We start from the raw sequence: 16,710 nt of genomic DNA, 5'->3' as shown, positions 1-16,710 counted from the left end.
TCATTAAAAAGCTGTATTTCAACTATGTTATATGCTCCCATTTAACTGAACTGGATTTTCTCAGCACTGCTGCCTCTGACTTTTTAATTTGCTTTGAACAGGAGTATTCTTCCAAGTCGTGGACAATTCAGGCAGACTTTATCAGGTAAAGCCAAGTCTTCTGCTTTGCCTCTGCCTTCCACCCTGCTCCCGGGACCTACAAGTTGGGATTGCAGCTAAAGATGGGAACTGCATATCCCAAACCGGAGGGCTGAATCACGCTCACTTTCTTCAGGGCAGCTGCTCACAGGCATTCTGCTCTGCACTTAAACCCTTTAAAGCTGCAAACAAACTGGGAAAGTTACATCACCGTAAACAAAAGCACGGTTGCTTAAGTTATTATTATGCAACATTGTGTCATTACATATAGACACCGCAATTATTTTCCCAATCTGGCAAATACGACCTGCTTTGCTGCTTCGGGGAGAAGTAAAAATCCGGGATAAATAGGTCCATGCCACCTTCAGGAATGGAAAAGGTTTCCCACCCTCTGGAGAGATACTCAGGTTTTATCCTGCAAACAAAGTGGGACGCCAAACCGTCTCTCCAGTCTTTCGAACCCCACATTTTAAATGTAAATGATTGGTCTGGGGTGATCCATATGCTCGGAAGAGCAATACAGTCACGAGCACGTGAATTCTGGATGTGCTTTTCAAAAACTCGCAGGCATCAATACACATCTGGTAACTAGTTTATTAATTAGCCTTCCCACCCGCCTTCCCCCTCTGCAAAAGTCTGGGTGACCACTGGGCTGTGTCTGCAGCCCAGGTGAGCTCTACAGATCCGGTCGGAGATTGCCCCCACCCCCACCCTGCCGCTGTGCAACCATTGCAAGGCTGGGTGTCTAAGCAGAAGACAAATCAAACATGTTCCGGACACGTTTTATTAAAAATTTGAAACCAGATAAAAAGGATCAGTTTGTCAAAAGAAAAAACAAAAAAGGTAACTACTTGTCGTTAGAAAAGAGTGAGAGTGAGGACAAATGACCCGCGCAAGTGCATATGACCATTTTTCTCCTTAGGCTGTCTCAGAGCAGAGAATGAGGGCGAGGGAGGGAGGGATGGAAGGAAGAAAGAGGATTTCGAGCATCATTTCCCAGTCTGCAAAGGTCTGGCCTCCCCTATGCTCAAGAAGCGGTGGTAGCCATTTTCATTTTTCCCCCCTAAACGTAAAAGGAAAATAAAACAGAAAAGGTATATCTCCTTTCCTGCACTAACGGCTCTGCTCATCTTTCTAAAGGAATTTTTAAAAAAATGAATTTTAACAATCTCAGGTACAAAACCTAATCCGCATGCATCCAGTGAGGCTTCAACTCGATTCGATTTGGCGACCCGCACTGAAGGAGACGTGATCTTGAAAAATCAATCTGTGCTCGCGCCCCCAAGCCGTCGCTGCCGCCGCCGCCGCCGCCGCCGCAGTGGCCACAAAATTAGCGGCTCCGAGGACGTTTTTGCCGCAGTGCACGTCCGCCGTAACCGCCGAGCACTCGGGTGAATAATGCCAGTACAGTGTGCAGACGATCGGGCTGATTGATCACGCAAAATAATTCAAGACTTCAGTCCGGCTCTCGGTCCTGCCACTTTAAATCACAAACGCGCGTCTACACCGTTCTATAGGGGCCCACACATGCATGGTACACGTGTGTGCGTGTGTGTGCGCGCGCCTCTCTGCGCGCGCGGAGGGCCAAGTGAAATGATTCCAGATTGCATCACATATAGGAACCGGGGGAAAAAAGAGCCAAAGAGCCCCTCACCCCAACCACTACCCCCACCTTTTGCAGCGTGGACAAGTGGCTTGTAAGGGAGCTTGGAGCAAAATAAAGTCTGAACAAAACTAGACTGTGAGACTAGCACGTCGCAGAGTGAAAGTGAGTGACGTTAACGCAGACTCGGTAAAGACTCACTTGCAGACAAAACTAACATGCCCCCACCCTTTTATTTTTTTAATAAGGGAAAGAAAATCATAAATTGAGTTCAGATCTTAAATGCTGCTTTCAAAATGCACGCACATGTTGAAGACTCTGCGACTGTAATTTCTTGGGTAAACATCTGGTGAAGACATTCCAGGAACACATCTGAAAGGAAGAAAGGCGTAAGACAGCCCCTTCTTTATATATCGTGGGTCAAAAAGAGTTGTTAAAACATTTTTTTTTTTTTTAAGTATGCTGTCAGTGAAAATACCTTTATGAACTCTCAGGATGAATTCGGGTTGGGAGAAGGATTGAACTGAGAGTGGAGTCCTAGTCTGTGAACTTGAGCAGGTCTCTTTTGCTATGGCCCTCTTTTCTCATCTGTAAAATCACAGAGGGTAAATTATATGCTTTCTAAGATCTTTTTATTCTGCACTAACATGATTTTAGCTAGGAGGGAATAATGATGGGGTACGGGGAAGAAGTTTTAATGTAGAGAGAAAAAGAGGTCACATTCTTCAGGTGGCATCTGTTTAAACTGGTGGTGATGGAAGTGATGAGTCCAGTGTGCCTGAGTTCTTAACAATAAAGATTGTGTCTATATTTAGAGCTGCTATTGTCCCAGTTCTGAAGTATAGATAGTATATAATGAATGCTCTTTGAGAATGACATTGTAGTCTTGTAATTATATTTTTGGGGGTAGAGACTATTTTGAAGGATCAGCCAATATAATTTTGGGATTGGAACAATTTTCAACATTCTTGTTTATAATCTGTTTGTAAAATGCATTAAATTACTTCGATAATTCAGAGAAAATAAGTTTTTAGTAGGTCTAAGAGTTCTTCTGCGCCATATTGGCTGTCAAGATTGACTGAATTAAGGAGATTAATTACTCGTCTATTTTTTCGGAAAACAACGCCAAGCAGGGTCATAGGCAGAGACCACTCTTTGACATTCCTCTTGTCTGTGTCATGAGTGGTCAGGAGTGTGGGTGCTAGGGCCAGACCACTAACTAATTTTCACATGCACCAGCTGAGTAATCATAGCCAAATTGCTTAGTTTAGTTGCGCCTCAGTTTCCCACATTATAAAATGGGGATTATAATAGCAACTAATTCATAGGGCTGTTGTCAGGATAAATGAGTTATCATATTAAAGTGCTGGGAACAGAGCATGGCACATGTAACCAACAGCTCAATAAATGTTAGAGGTTATTATTACTCCAGTGTAAATACAGGGAAAGCAGGGCAGATATAATAGAGGGATCTTTGAACTGCTTCTGAATTTCAACTAAGGGCTCTAAGCACTTTATCAGGCTTTTATGATGTCAGCTTAAAGCAGGGAGCACAGCAGTCTTTATTAAGAATAAACCAAAACATTCTCTACCAAACTCCATTCCCATACATTCAATAGTGGTAAAGTTGGAAAATCCTCCACTTGAGCAGGTCAATGCAAATATGTAATATCGGGTCTGTATGTTGAGTGCATCCTTATTAATGAGTGTCCTGACTGTCCAGGTGGTAGGAAGCCAATATTTTCTTTGGGTAGAGGTTTGCAAGGAATCAGTTCCTGCCTGTTCTGTTGTGATACTTTCTTTCCTACACAATTTGTTACCTCAGGCCTAGTCTCTGTCATTGAATTATGGGGTCAAAACAATTGCAAATCTCTGGCCTGCTCCCTTCGTGTCATTATTAGTTTAAAGGGGAAAAGCAACATTCTGACTTTTTCCTCCTCTCTTAATGACCCCCTAGAGTGCAGACTTGAACCAGGCTTTAGGAAGGGTCACAGGCAAGGAATGCTTAAGGGAGCAATCCCGATAGTGTTTGCATTTTGGGATTGGAGGCGAGCTGTAGTTAAGCTTTATAGAGGAAGTGGAGATTAGGTGTTTCCAGAACAAGGTGGAAACTGGCAGGCGTCGGTCACTGCATGTTGGAAAGTAAGGTCCCACTTCTTTCTTCCCGTGGCATCCGAAGCCCCTACCAGGAGCCGGGAAGAGACCGCCCCATCCAGGGCTGGCAGACCTGCGGCGCCGAGGGTGAAGTCCAACTCCAAGTTGAGAGGGCTGCATGCGCCGGGTTCAGTTCGTTAGCCAGACGACGTCTTGCTGAAAGCGCAGGAAGAAAAGTTGTGTTCCGAGCGCTACTTAGTGCGTGCTCGACTCCACTTTGTCAATCTGATTAACACAATCTCCTAAATAAATAAATCAATAGAAGAGGGTGTGCTGCCTTTCATAACACCTGTTTGCCTTCCTCCTTTTCGCCCGTGGGGACTCCCACTCTCTCCATCATGGACACACTCCCTCTAAAGAGGCGCTGTAAGGTGCCGAAAGGAAACCCAAGGTCCCTGTATATATATAAAGTATATAGGGACTTATGCTTTAAAATTTTTCCGGAGGCAAAGGGGGGAACCTTGGCGAATTTCATTCCTCCGCGCCTCCGCAGCAACTTGGCAACACAAGCCGCCGGCGCCTGGCCTCGCATAGTTTTCCGAGACCTCCACGGAGTCCCCGCGAGGACCTCACTGCTCACGGTCCCCAGTGGCCCGCGGACTTCCCCTGTTGCAGAGGTATTGGGGGAATTTGAGAATAAATCCCTTCAGCTCTACCCTCCGTCCTCACCGACCGGAAAGACAGGTCGAGGATCCCCCGCTCCAGGTCCTGGAAGGGGGCGGGGGCGAGGGCGGGCGGAGGGACGGAGCGGGAGTCGCAGGAGCTGAACAACAAGGTCACGACCGCCAGGCTGCTGACCGAGGCGCGCAGCGGCCGGCGCCGCCCTCTGGCCTCGGGGCTGACCCCGCGCCGCTCGGGTCTCGGTCACCGGCCTGGCAGGTCCCTAGGAATAGGAGGGGGGCGACGCCGCAGAACCAACCCTTACTTTTGAGTGGAAGCTGAAACCCGCGGGGCTCCCTGGCGAGCGGTCTTGGAAGGAAGATCAGACGCCCAGCACAGCTGAACTTTTGAAGGGGCTCTGCTCTGCCACCCTCTTTCCTAGTGGCGACTTGTGAGAGACTTTTATCCCCTCCCCTCCGCGTCTCCATGCCTGGGGAACTTGGCCCAGACGGCCTAGTTCTCCATATTAATTGGTGATTCCACCAGCTCAGCACCGCTTCTCTCAGACAAATACCTTCTAGGGTATCTTGGAGAGAAGGAAACACGCTCAATGTTCCCCCTACCTCTTTTCGAGGGAGTATTATGTGAGTTTAAAATCTTCTAGGCGTTAAGAACCAAACCAAACAACAAAACCAAAAACAAAATACGCTGCCTTCACGTGAGTGGATGTGAAGTGAATCCAAGCCTTCCTAGGATTCTGAGCCAGCCTTTGCTCAGATAGTAAAGTCCCCAAATCCTTCAGGAAAACAGAGCCTCTTTCACGCACTTATGGAGGGGGATTTCATAAGGCTGCAATATATTACCATGTTTAAAACATTTCGCAGAAGCTAGGTTTCCTAAAAGCGACTTGCCAGCGATGCATGGAAAAGCAAATCCGCTTACCGAGCGGGGCCGCTGAAGAGGAAACGGGGAGGCAGGACCCTGACTCAATTAAAAACCGCAGTTTCCAACTTTTGAACCACAGCACCGATATTGTGGGGCTGGCGGGACTACCCCTGGAGCTGACAGGTTGCAGACCTCTGGGGCTCTTTTTCACTGCTTGCTGGAAGTCCCTGGCTGCTTGGAGGTAACCCTTCTTAACACTCAGAGTTAAGCACCCCTCCCCACCCCCACCCCCCACCCCTGCGCCCTTTAGTGTTTTGTGGACTTGTGTTTGAACTCTGCATCAAGCCTTACTCCTTATCCACTTGGGGTGGATAAACTTGTTCTTCAACTGGCAGTGTGTGCACCCAGGGTGGGAATGTGGGTGCCAGTTCAGGCAAAGATGTGTGTTTGTGCCAGAATGTTGTCTGACCCCCTGCCCCACTGGTAAGGAATGGGCTCTAATGTAGCCCTTATCTCCAGAAATTCTCCCTGGAGTTTTCTTTCTGAGAGAAAACACCACCTAAATTATTTAACAATCAAGGTTTGTGCATTTTGTATAATCAACTCAAGAGAAAAGTTGCAGTTTGCTAGATGTGTGATTTCTCTGGTCAAGGGTGCTTGCAAAGGTCTTAGACCCCACAACTCTGAGGGTGAAATCACCAAGAGTATTTTGCCCAGAAAGTATAGCCTTCCAGCTTCATGAGAATAAGGTCTGCTTTCCGTAAACCTCAAATTATTCAAACAATAGCAAAACCAAATCTCAATTACCTGCCCCCTTCACAAACACAAATGCACCCCCAAGTATTTCTGTTTCTCTTGTGGTGACCAGGCTATTTGTAGCATCTTAAACTATCTCTTTGGCAATTCCAACTTTTACAAAGTTTCTTGCTCTTTACCAGATAAGTTGTACTTAACCTGTGAGCCCTGACCATGCTTTCAACTCCTTTTAAAGGTTACATTTTAGTCCTAAGGGATAAAAATGTTGCTTTCACCCTGTATACAGGAGAATGTTGGACTGCAAAGTGGGCACGTCTGTAAGAAACTCCATCTCTTTGTCCATCACATGGATAGTTTCAACGTGCCAGTTCTTGTCTGCTAAGATGCCAGGGCAAGGTACTCCAGTCATCTGTACTCTGGCTCACCAGGTCCGGGCTCTTGCACTGCGGATGCTGCGCACACCTGACGATTTTACAGCAGTGAAATCTGCTCAGGTCACCCGAGAGCAAGAGGACCCCTTTTTCTGTTGGAGCAACTTCATTAAGTAAGTGCTAGACCTTCAAAAAAAAGAACACGTTTTGCTTAAGCTTGTTCTTTCTTAGGACGCGCTTAGAGACCGGGCCCACCAATATTGCGGGTAAAGTCAAGGCTACCAGAAATGTGCACTGTATTAGAATGCTGACTTGGGACTCGCTGAAGATCAGACTGTTATAATCAATCTCGTCTCTTTTTGTTCCCATTGCTTTATTTTTCCTTAGGTCTCTTTCCTTCTTAGTGTTCCCTACCTCCTAAAGTTATGAGTTAATAAAAACGCTGCCCCCCCCTTTTTTTTTAATACATAAAGTTGACACTAAATTTGAAGAGTTAGTGTTGCAGCTAAACTCTCCTGGAGCCTAGCGATCGGTTCGCCTCATCTCTGTAATGCCAGCACTACTGTTCTTGAAATTTACTAAAATAATTCTTTCAAGGCCTTTGAGAAAATGTAATAAATGCTAATTGGAAAAAGAAAAAACCGAATCCTCACTTATTTTACTTTCTCAGATCAAGGAAAAGGACTCCAAGCAAAATAATAAACTTTATGTGTTTTCAAGCGACTCTATTTTCAGTAGCTCTTTTTCTTCCTTAACTAACTCACGAGCTTTGTTCGATTCCATGTCTACGTATCCCCAAGTGCTCCCACTAACCCACCCATCAATTCACACCCCGAGAGACCACAGGAGTGGACACCGTCTTAAGGGGACCCTCCCTGTATTTGCTACCTGGCTAAAGCGCTCAATTTCAGAAGATACGAGAAAATGTCTTCTTCAGAAACTACCAATGAAGGAAATCATTTACCTAATTAATTCAAGAGCCTCTATAGGAAGGACTTTGGGCCTGGAGATCCTCATACTAGTGAAAATCCCTTTAGTCCTTCCCCCTCTGCCCCGTGAGGGACCGCGTCAGCTGTCTGTTCAAGAGCGACCCTGGCCAGCGTCTGCCCCTCCCAATGTGCCCCCAGATGGCACAGCCGAGGCGCACAGACGCCGCCCGCCCGGACCACTATCCGATTCGCCACTATGCGACCCTGGCCACCCTCTACGCACCTCCCCACCCCCAGCGTGGGCCCCCTCCTCTCGTTTTCTCCTCCTTCTCACCCTCCCCAGTGATTTTTATGGGGGTAGGAAGTAAAATGGGAACGTTTCCTCCATCGCGATGCCCACTTCCTCAGCCGTCTCCCACCCGGGTGGATTGGAATTAAAATCCGGGAATTCAACTTTGCTGCGAAACCTCTGGTTCTTAAGGAGGGGCCGGAGGGAAGGAAGACCCCGCAGGGAACACGCGGCCCAAAAAGGCTCCCACCCCGCCCCACTGCCATCCCGCGGGGAGGATGAAAGCAAGGTCCCGGGAGGGGCCGCTGGCTCCCAGAGGGGGCGAGGGCTTGGAGCGGAGGAGGCTGGGGCCAGGTGCCGAGTGCCGGGCCCGGGCTTCAGGGTTCCCGGGTACCCAGACCCTCTTCCCAGGCAGCGCGCTCCCGGCCCTGCAGGTGCACCCTCCGCCCCCTTTTAGGCCCCCTCCGTGGAAACCGCCTTCCGGCCCAAGTTCGGTCCCTGGAGGCTTTGAACGTGGCCTTTCAGAAGTTTTTAAAGCTGCCCCGCCCCGCCCAGCATTCACGGGTCACACTCTTCCCCCGATCCCTCCACCCCCGCTACAGCTGCAGCACCGGGGGTGAGGGAGGGGGGGAAGGGGGAGGGCCGGCGCAGGCTCTGGGGTCGAAGCACCACCTCGGAGCGCCAGGCTCGGCCTAGAGAGCTTGGAGATCCGCTCCCTAGCCAGACCTCGGAGGAAGCGCAGACAGCTCCCGCACCGTACCGGCCGGAGGGGGGAGGGGACGGGAGGGGAGGGGCGAGGCGACGGAGAGGAAGAGACCGGGCTGGGGCGGAGGGCATGTCCACATTACCAGGGTTCCTGTGCCGGGCGCCAGCCAAGGGACTATTTAAAGTGGCCTTGAGGGGAGGCCGCTGGTGACCGGTGTCCTCGCCCTCCAAGTTCCCCGAGCGAATCAGGGCGCCACCTACAGGCGAGTTCCAGAGTGCAGAAGGGAGAAGGGGAGAAACTGCCGGTCAAGAAAAGCGACCCAGGGGAAGAAGTAGGGCCCCGTTTTGTCCAGGGGGCCGTCTCTCTGCTCCTGAGTCTGAGTTCTGAGCTCCAGAATTATGGAACTGTTAGAAGAAGAGGGAGTCCCGAGGGCACTGAGAATGAACTTTTGGGGAGTGGGGAAATGGGGTAGTAAATACAGGAATCCGGGAATTCGTGGATCAAAGAAATTCCTCCTCCAGGCTAGTCCGAGGCAGTGCAGCTTGTTTCACTAAGAGTGGCCCTGTGACCTTGGACAGGTTACTTGCTCTTTCTGAGTCTTGATTTCGTCAACCTTTAAAAAGGGGAATAGTGATACCTGTCTGACAGGATCTTTTCTAGAGTTAAACGGCATACTATGCGATGCCTTCTAGAGGGAGCTTTCAGCGATTTTTAATAAGAAAAAACTGTCTTTTACTCTAACAAATCTAACTTATAAGCCCTTGTCTACTGTTTTCTGTTTTATGAAGATTAGGGCCTTAGAAGAGAGTAGAGAGAGCCAGAGAGAAATGAGTGTCTGATTAGAAGGACCCGTTAGTAGAAGTTGTGATAACTACTCTCTCTAGCTAATCCCCTCCTCATAGACAAATAACAGCATTCTAATATGGATACCTTACTATTGCTATTTTGGGGCTTCCCAGGCGACACTAGTGGTAAAGAATCTGCTTGCCAATGCAGGAGACTAAAGAGAGACACAGGTTTGATTCCCTGGGTTGGGAAGATCCCCTGGAGGAGGGCATGGCAAATCACTCTATTATTTTTGTCTGGAGAATCCCATGGCCAGAGTAGCCTGGTGGGTTTCAATCTGTAGAGTCACAAAGAGTCAGACACAACTGAGCAGCACACACACACTATTACCTCATTTAATTTTTATCACCGTACATTGTTTATGTTATTCTCATTTTGAATATGAGGAAATAAAGACAAAAGGATACAAGGAATAGTTGGTATATTTTGTTTCTTCAAAGAAATTTTCCTATGTCAACAACTCAGATCTATATTTCAGAATCTACTTTTAACATCAGTTTATTAAGCACCTACTATGTGCATGTGATTCTCATAACACTTCCATGAAGTAGGACTTCAAGTTCACTCTTAATAGAAGAGGAAACCTTGGTTCAGGTAGATGGGGGTATGGGGGTGGGATGGTGGGAGAATAGGGGGTCACTTAAAATCCTTCAGAGAAGTGGTGGAGCCAGGTCATGAAGAGCCCAGCTCTTCTGATGATACATCTAGGTGCCTCTGTTGCACCATAACTTAGTATGGTTCCAACTAGCTTTGGGATGCTGCTACAAGTTATTGGGAAAGGTCACTTGGAGAAGTGGCACCTTGGTGGTTTTTCCATGTTGCAGGTGTGGTAGAAGATGGTGTTTATAGCCTTTAGCAATGGTCGAGTATTACAACATTTCATAAGGAAATATTGATGGTGGAGGAAGGTGGCATGTGTGCCATAGGAGAAGCCAAACAATGAGTTGATCTAGTTACTCATTAACAAATATGAGTAACATATTTAATGACCAAACCAACCAAATCTCTTTATAGCATACTATCACACTGAAAATTTTTGTATAATGTAGCTATGGCAAAATCCTGGCATCTGACCTATAGTGATGGTCCTTTGTTGATTTGGTTACAAAAATTATTTACAATAAGTAATTTTGAATATTAAATATTTTTGCTGATATCTGCATCCATGGAATAGTAACAGTTCATGATGAAAGGATTGGATTATTTGGCAGGAAAATTATACTCCTTTCAGTGCTTTTGTTTTTCCAAATTGTGTAACAATTACTCACTAGCTCCCCTTCTTCTTATCTACCTAGGCACTAAATCAAACCATGTTGAAGGTGTGGTAGAATATGGTGCATTCCTACCCAGAATACCCTCTTTTCACTTTTTAGAATAACTAAACATAGCAAACATTTATTGCCTGGAGAATCCCCACAGACAGAGGAGCCTGGTCAGCTAGAGTCCATAGGGTCACAAAGAGTCCGCCATGACTGAACGCAAATATAGCAAAAGGGAAGTTAAAGAGGCTTTGGGTTGGGGTATTGGATGTAAATGTGTTCTGTTTTTTTTTTTTTAAACTGGGTCCAGTCTTAGTGCTTCTGCTTGCCAGTGAAATGTCGGAAGCTCCCAGACCTTAACTCCATTTCACTTCTATACAGATTCTGTACCCTGAGAGTATTTCTAATAATGTAATAGATTTTCATTTTTAAAAACAGATGCCATAGGAGATTCATTAGCAGAAAAAACCCCACTGTGTAACTAACACCATAAAGTTATCAATGTTAAAGTCAGATGGCTTTGGATGGTCAGCTTTTGGGGACCAGTTTGGTAATTAGGTAAGAGGGCTTTGTGAAGAAAAACCATTTGAAACCAGTACCTACTCATGGAATTTATTTTGTGTGTTCCACCCTGTTCTAAGTGCTAGCAGAAGTATGAAGAAATGCAGGAGTAATTCTTTTGAGATTTACATTCTAAACTTCAATGTAGAAACTTTTTGCTCTCTCCCACTCCCTAGGTCCATGTCTTAGTTCTATCATAATAAAGTGGTGGGGTTAATGTTCGGAGAACACAGACTCCACCTCATACATTAAGCTGACATGTTTCTCTTCTGAAATTACTATCTTCATCCTAGAATTTCAGTTACAAATTTCATCATCTTCTGGTATGGTTAGATAAAAGAGTGAATGTTGAATACTTGAGATTTTATAATAGATAGCATAGTACTTTGGAGACATTTGTTTTATTCTCTGATGTGTAATTGTGCTTCTGTGTCATGGAAACACATATTGGTTGGGGTGTGTTGGGCATGTATCTGGAGATCTTAGCTACTTCTTTTTGGTACCTTTCCCCAACAGCAACAGTGAGCAATCCAGGGCTCTTTTTAGTAATGAAAGGACAGAGTGGGGATCCAGTCTATATGTCACTTTGAAACTCATTCGTATTCTTCATATCACCTATGGTGAATCACAGCCTGACCTCCCTAAGTTGCAGTCTCAGAGCTTCTGAATGTGGGCTGCAGGCCCACAGGTGTGAGGGCTATTTGAGAAACTGAACTGCTGCTCCTGTTCATGAAGATGAATTTTCAGCCAAAGCCATTGGTGAGGGTCAAATAAACCCATGTTATGTGTGACTGGCATCAGATGGACTAATCTGATGGGATAGTTGCTCAGAAAGTTGATTATACTAGAAGCTTTTGGTAGAAATTAAACATTTTCAAATAATTTAGATGCTATAAAACACAGCAGTATAGCATGGACTCCTTAGTGTCTGGAGGCAACAGACACTGGATTTAAGCAAGACTGGATTTAAGCAAGAAGAGCATAGACACATGGTTATTTAAATAACCTTAGAGATGCCTTGAAGAAGCCTAGAGATCACGGCAACATCTGAAATAGTTGAAAGAAAGGGTTATATCGATATTAAATGTATTAGGGCCAAGAACATTGTCTCATAATACCCTGTATAATCCTCATAATTAATGCCTCACAGAGGTGAACAGAGGCTCCTAATTACACCTTCTAAGAGGCATAAAGGAGATTTAGACTTAGTCTAGACTGGCCCCAAAGCACAAGGTTTTCCTACTCTATCCAGTCAATCCCAGGCCCTTCAGCCTTCTCCAATCTGGCCTTGATTTACGTGTCCAACTTTCTCTTCCAGCGCAAATGATGGGCTCTTTTTCTTGCCACCATCACCTCAATCTTTATTGTCTGTTTCCTGCGTTGTGAGAACACAGAAATCACCTCTGACCAGTTTACTTGCAGGGTCACCCAGGACCAGAAGTTCTGAGACTCCAACAGCCAATTCTAATTTTACCTACCCTTTAGTTGTTGACACGGATGGAGGAGCCTGGTAGGCTGCAGTCCATGGAGTCGCTAAGAGTCGGGCACGACTGAGTGACTTCACTTTCACTTTTCACTTTCATGCATTGGAGAAGGAAATGGCAACCCACTCCAGTGTTCTTGCCTGGAGAATCCCAGGGACAGAGGAGCCTAGTGGGCTGCTGTCTATGGGGTCGCAGAGTCGGACACGACTGAAGCAACTTAGCAGCAGCAGCACCAGTTGTACACTCAGCCTGGCTGCACCATTTGAATTTTTAATGAGACCATTTTATCCCCTTTTTTGAATTTTATTCTCTTTAATCAGCTTGCAAATTCCTATTTTGATTCTTAATAACTGCTAGTCCCTGGTTCAGTGTTTCACACCTTGTTGTCTATCTGGAAACAGGCAACTAAATAACGAACTCCTCACTCCCCCTGCCCCTCTCCCCCAAAAAGCTGGCGCAGAAACGCGACAAAGGGGTGGGGGAGACAGGTTCAGCCAGGGTCTTCTCCCTCAGTTCCCGTGCCATCATCCTCAGCTCCCCTCCCCCAAAAGGCTAAAGTCTCCTCCGCCACTCCAGTATTCTTGCCTGTAAAGCCCATGGACAGAGGAGCCTGGTGGGCTACAGTCCATGGGGTCGCACAGAGTCGGACACGACTGAGCACACATGCAGTCGGTGCCCTAAAACAAAAGGCTCAAGGAACTACCTTTTTGCCTGGGCCCCATCAAACCCCACTTTCCCGTGTTCAGCAGAGTCCTTCCCTGCTCAACTCTCGGAGCTGAACTTGGGCGCTCCTCCTGGCACGCGGACTGCAAAGAGGAAACACGTGCGTGCTGCGGCGGTTTTCGCGGGGAGACGGAAGATGGCAGCAGCCGAGGAGGCAGAACGTTTCCCAGGGAACCAGAGAGCCACATTCTCCGCGACCGGCGACTCCTAACTCCCAAAGAAAGCCGCGGGCCCAGCTCGTTCGTCAGTGTCACGTTTCAATGGCAGCGCGGGGCCAGCCTCGGCGAGGTGCCCGCGCGCCTCTGCGGGACGGCTGGGCCCCGCGGCGATTCAGAGGGAACCAACCAACAAAGGCTCTGCGGCGGGTGGCGCAGGGCCACCTTCCGGAACAGGTGCCGGATCTCCGGCTGTCCCTCGCCCCACCGCCGTCCCGCCCGGGGGTTTCTCTTTCCTGGCTTTCGGCGCCCAGGCCAGCCCCGGGGGCGCGGGGCCGAGTTCTCGCGCGACCCGAGCGCGCCCGACTTCGGGTGGGCGGCGGGGCGCGGGGGGCGGGGGGGAAATTGTCCGCGCACCGCGCGTGCGCAGGGTTGCAAGCCCCTTCGGAGAGCCGGGCTTTCCGCGTGCAAAACGCGTGTCAAGTTAAGTCTACCGCTCCAAGCCTCTCGTCTTACCCGGCGGCCGCGAGCCGACGGCAGAGGGCGCCCTTCCAATGCGCGTCGGTCGGGCCCCCAGTCGCCCCGCGGGAGCTGCGGACTGAAAGCCGCCGCGCTGCCCCCGTCCGGCGCTCCCCTTCTTGGGTGGAAAGCCGGATTGAGGCTGCGGACCCCGCCGCCAGCCACCCCCACCCCCATTCCCAGGTCCCGAGAGGCCGTCTACTGCGGTGGTTCACGCCCTGGCTTTTTTCACCCAACGCGGGTTCCTCGCAGCCGTCTGGGTGAAGAGGAGCGGCCCCTAGCTGAAGCCGTGCCCCCGTCTGACTGCTAAGGAACACGTCTGCAGGAGTCGTTCAATGGCAAACGACTAATTAATTTTCCAGCACTTGTGCAGAATACTTTAAAATGGAAAAATGAAGGTCTTCGATGAAAATGAAGCTTGATAGTGTGCACCTGCCACTAATGTACGGTGCACGGTAACTTCCCCTCATTAGAGAGATGACTTGGGTTGAGAACAAGTCATATAGTGAAAATCACTTCAACACGTGCCTGTTCATATGCATAAACTCCTGTGTACCAGATGGCAAAATATAATGACATCTTAAACAGCTAATTGCATAAACCTTGTAATGCAGATAATTGCTGTACCAAAGTAGGAGTTAATAATTTCCCACTGTATCGCCTGGCTTCAGAGTAATCCTTAAGGAAAGTTGTGACAATTCTAACACACTAAAGTTCACCAAGCGGTAATTAAAACTAGCATTTAAATCATTTGACTTTCAAACCCTTAATTACGATTCGGAAGAACTGCATTGTGAAAATCCAGAAATTTTGAATAGTTACAGGATAACATTTGCTGCTTGTATTTTATCGAGTTTTCTTTCATGGACTTCCTGTGGCATAATATTATAGGGAGTCAATGGGGATATGTTCCATTCGCTAAAATTATTTCCAGAAGCATGAGCTTTGCATTTTGGGGCAGGAGTAGGTAACACCCCCGCCTCCCCACTATGGATCTGTTGATTATTTTCAACTTAACATTTCTTTACAGAGCCCCTGCTGTAATAACTAATTCTAAACCTTACCATGTGCCTGGCATTTTTCTAAGCACTTTACAGTTATTATCTCATTTAATCCTCAAAACAGCCATCTGAAATGTGTCTATTTACATCCCCATTTTCGAGATGAAAAAGGTCAGGCAGAGATGCTAAGTAATTTGCTCAAAGTTAGTTAGAAGTCACTAATCCAAACTCAGTTTGGCTCCAGAGTCTATGCTGTTTACCACCATGTTATACTGCCCCATGGGCTAAGCCAGGGCTTAGTAACAATGTTTCTTACTATTTTATGTTCTGATAATGATTAGGAATAAAACTAAAATAGCATAATTGATTTTAGCTTATCAGTTTAACTCATAATGCATTTCAGAAATAGATATCTGCTATTTTCATAAAGGTGGTATCAGAACAGTAAATAAGTCAAGCAAAATAAACCTTTGAAACTTGGTTTTGATTACATCAAGGCTTAGTTTAAAAAACGTGTGGCTTCATGTTTCTATTTCTTCATCTTCAGAAAGATTTTACAACACCTTAAAGAGGATATACAATAATGAACATAAAACAAAATCCTCCTTATTAAGTATACAGCGAAATATAGTTTTTTTCTCCATGTTAATATTGTGGAATTCCCCTTTCCTCATTTTGGATAGAGGTAGGTGGCATAAGCGGAGAAGGCAATGGCATCCCACTCCAGTACTCTTGCCTGTAAAATCCCATGGATGGAGGAGCCTGGTGGGCTACAGTCCATGGGGTCGCTAAGAGTCGGACATGACTGAGCGACTTCACTTTCACTTTTCACTCTTATGCATTGGAGAAGGAAATGGCAACCCACTCCAGTGTTCTTGCCTTGAGAATCCCAGGGACGGGGGAGCCTGGTGGGCTGCCGTCTATGGGGTTGCACAGAATCGGACACGACTGAAGCGACTTAGCAGCAGCAGCAGCAGCAGGTGGCATAAGAGAGAGACACCAAGAGTTGTTTCCCTCCTATGCAAGCCATAGCGTCTGAAATCCCACAAGTATAGATTATTTTCTGTGACTTAAGGACCATCTCCTCTGAGATGCTGCTCTTAAACTCTTTGATTCAGTGGGAAGCATATTGGTTTAGAAATCAAAGACTGGCATTGGCAATGCAGTTGGACCATGAACTTGTAATATAATCTTGGACAGGTCGCTCTGTCTCCCTGAAATTCAGTTCCTTTGCCACAAAAATAGAGAACATGGCTTATGATTACCTACATCCCTCCCTGTTTTATCATTCTAGAATGTTATGCAACTATATCCTACTGTTACCTTACTGGGAATGAGATGTTTAGGTGGTATTATCTTTAATAGAAACAAAGTCCTGGATTTGGGGAGTAAGTGAAAGAATATCTGTAGGTGAAGGAAAGACTTAATTTAAGGAGCATTTTCCAGGTGCAGTGCTGAGAGTGTAAAGAGAAATAAGAAATAGTCCCTGACATCACAAGTTCTAAAGATAACAGACGACACTGACAAGTAAACAGAGGAGTACAGAGTAGACTGATAGGTTCTGTGACAGAGATTAATGCAAAATACTGTAAGATAGGAGTTATTCCTAGCCAGGATGTGGGAGTCATGGGAAATTTCCTTGAGATGAATAATTTTGAAGGATAAATTGGACTTGATAGAGAATAGAAGAAAATTCCATGCAAAGGACACTGTATCCATGGTAAAGGGGAG

At 46.8% G+C, this 16,710-nt stretch overlaps 2 long non-coding RNA genes across 12 annotated transcripts; one reads left to right on the top strand and one right to left on the bottom strand.

Annotated features, from left to right (window-relative positions):
* Positions 1–1,918: 1,918 nt before the first annotated feature.
* LOC147375480 (uncharacterized) lies at positions 1,919–7,148 on the top strand. 2 transcript variants are annotated; one of them, XR_015160159.1, is made up of 3 exons: positions 1,919–2,130; positions 3,921–4,512; positions 6,423–7,148. It is a non-coding gene; the product is annotated as an uncharacterized LOC147375480 (long non-coding RNA). The 2 variants fall into 2 exon arrangements; XR_015160158.1 differs by having other exon boundaries at positions 3,921–5,621.
* On the bottom strand, positions 1,956–8,811 carry LOC147375479 (uncharacterized). Of its 10 annotated transcripts, none has more exons than XR_015160144.1 (4): positions 8,574–8,687; positions 3,969–4,051; positions 2,220–2,329; positions 1,956–2,113 (listed from the first exon to the last, which is right to left on the bottom strand). It is a non-coding gene; the product is annotated as an uncharacterized LOC147375479 (long non-coding RNA). The 10 variants fall into 10 exon arrangements; XR_015160146.1 differs by having other exon boundaries at positions 3,928–4,051; positions 8,574–8,685; XR_015160147.1 differs by having other exon boundaries at positions 3,928–4,137; positions 8,574–8,679.
* Positions 8,812–16,710: the final 7,899 nt, after the last annotated feature.

This window comes from Bos grunniens, chromosome 3 (assembly GCF_055505025.1).
Source record: "Bos grunniens cultivar Pamir isolate PY7600 chromosome 3, Bosgru_T2T1.0, whole genome shotgun sequence".
In the NCBI taxonomy this organism is placed as follows: Eukaryota; Metazoa; Chordata; class Mammalia; order Artiodactyla; family Bovidae; genus Bos; species Bos grunniens.
This window is presented reverse-complemented; position numbering and strand designations above follow the sequence as displayed.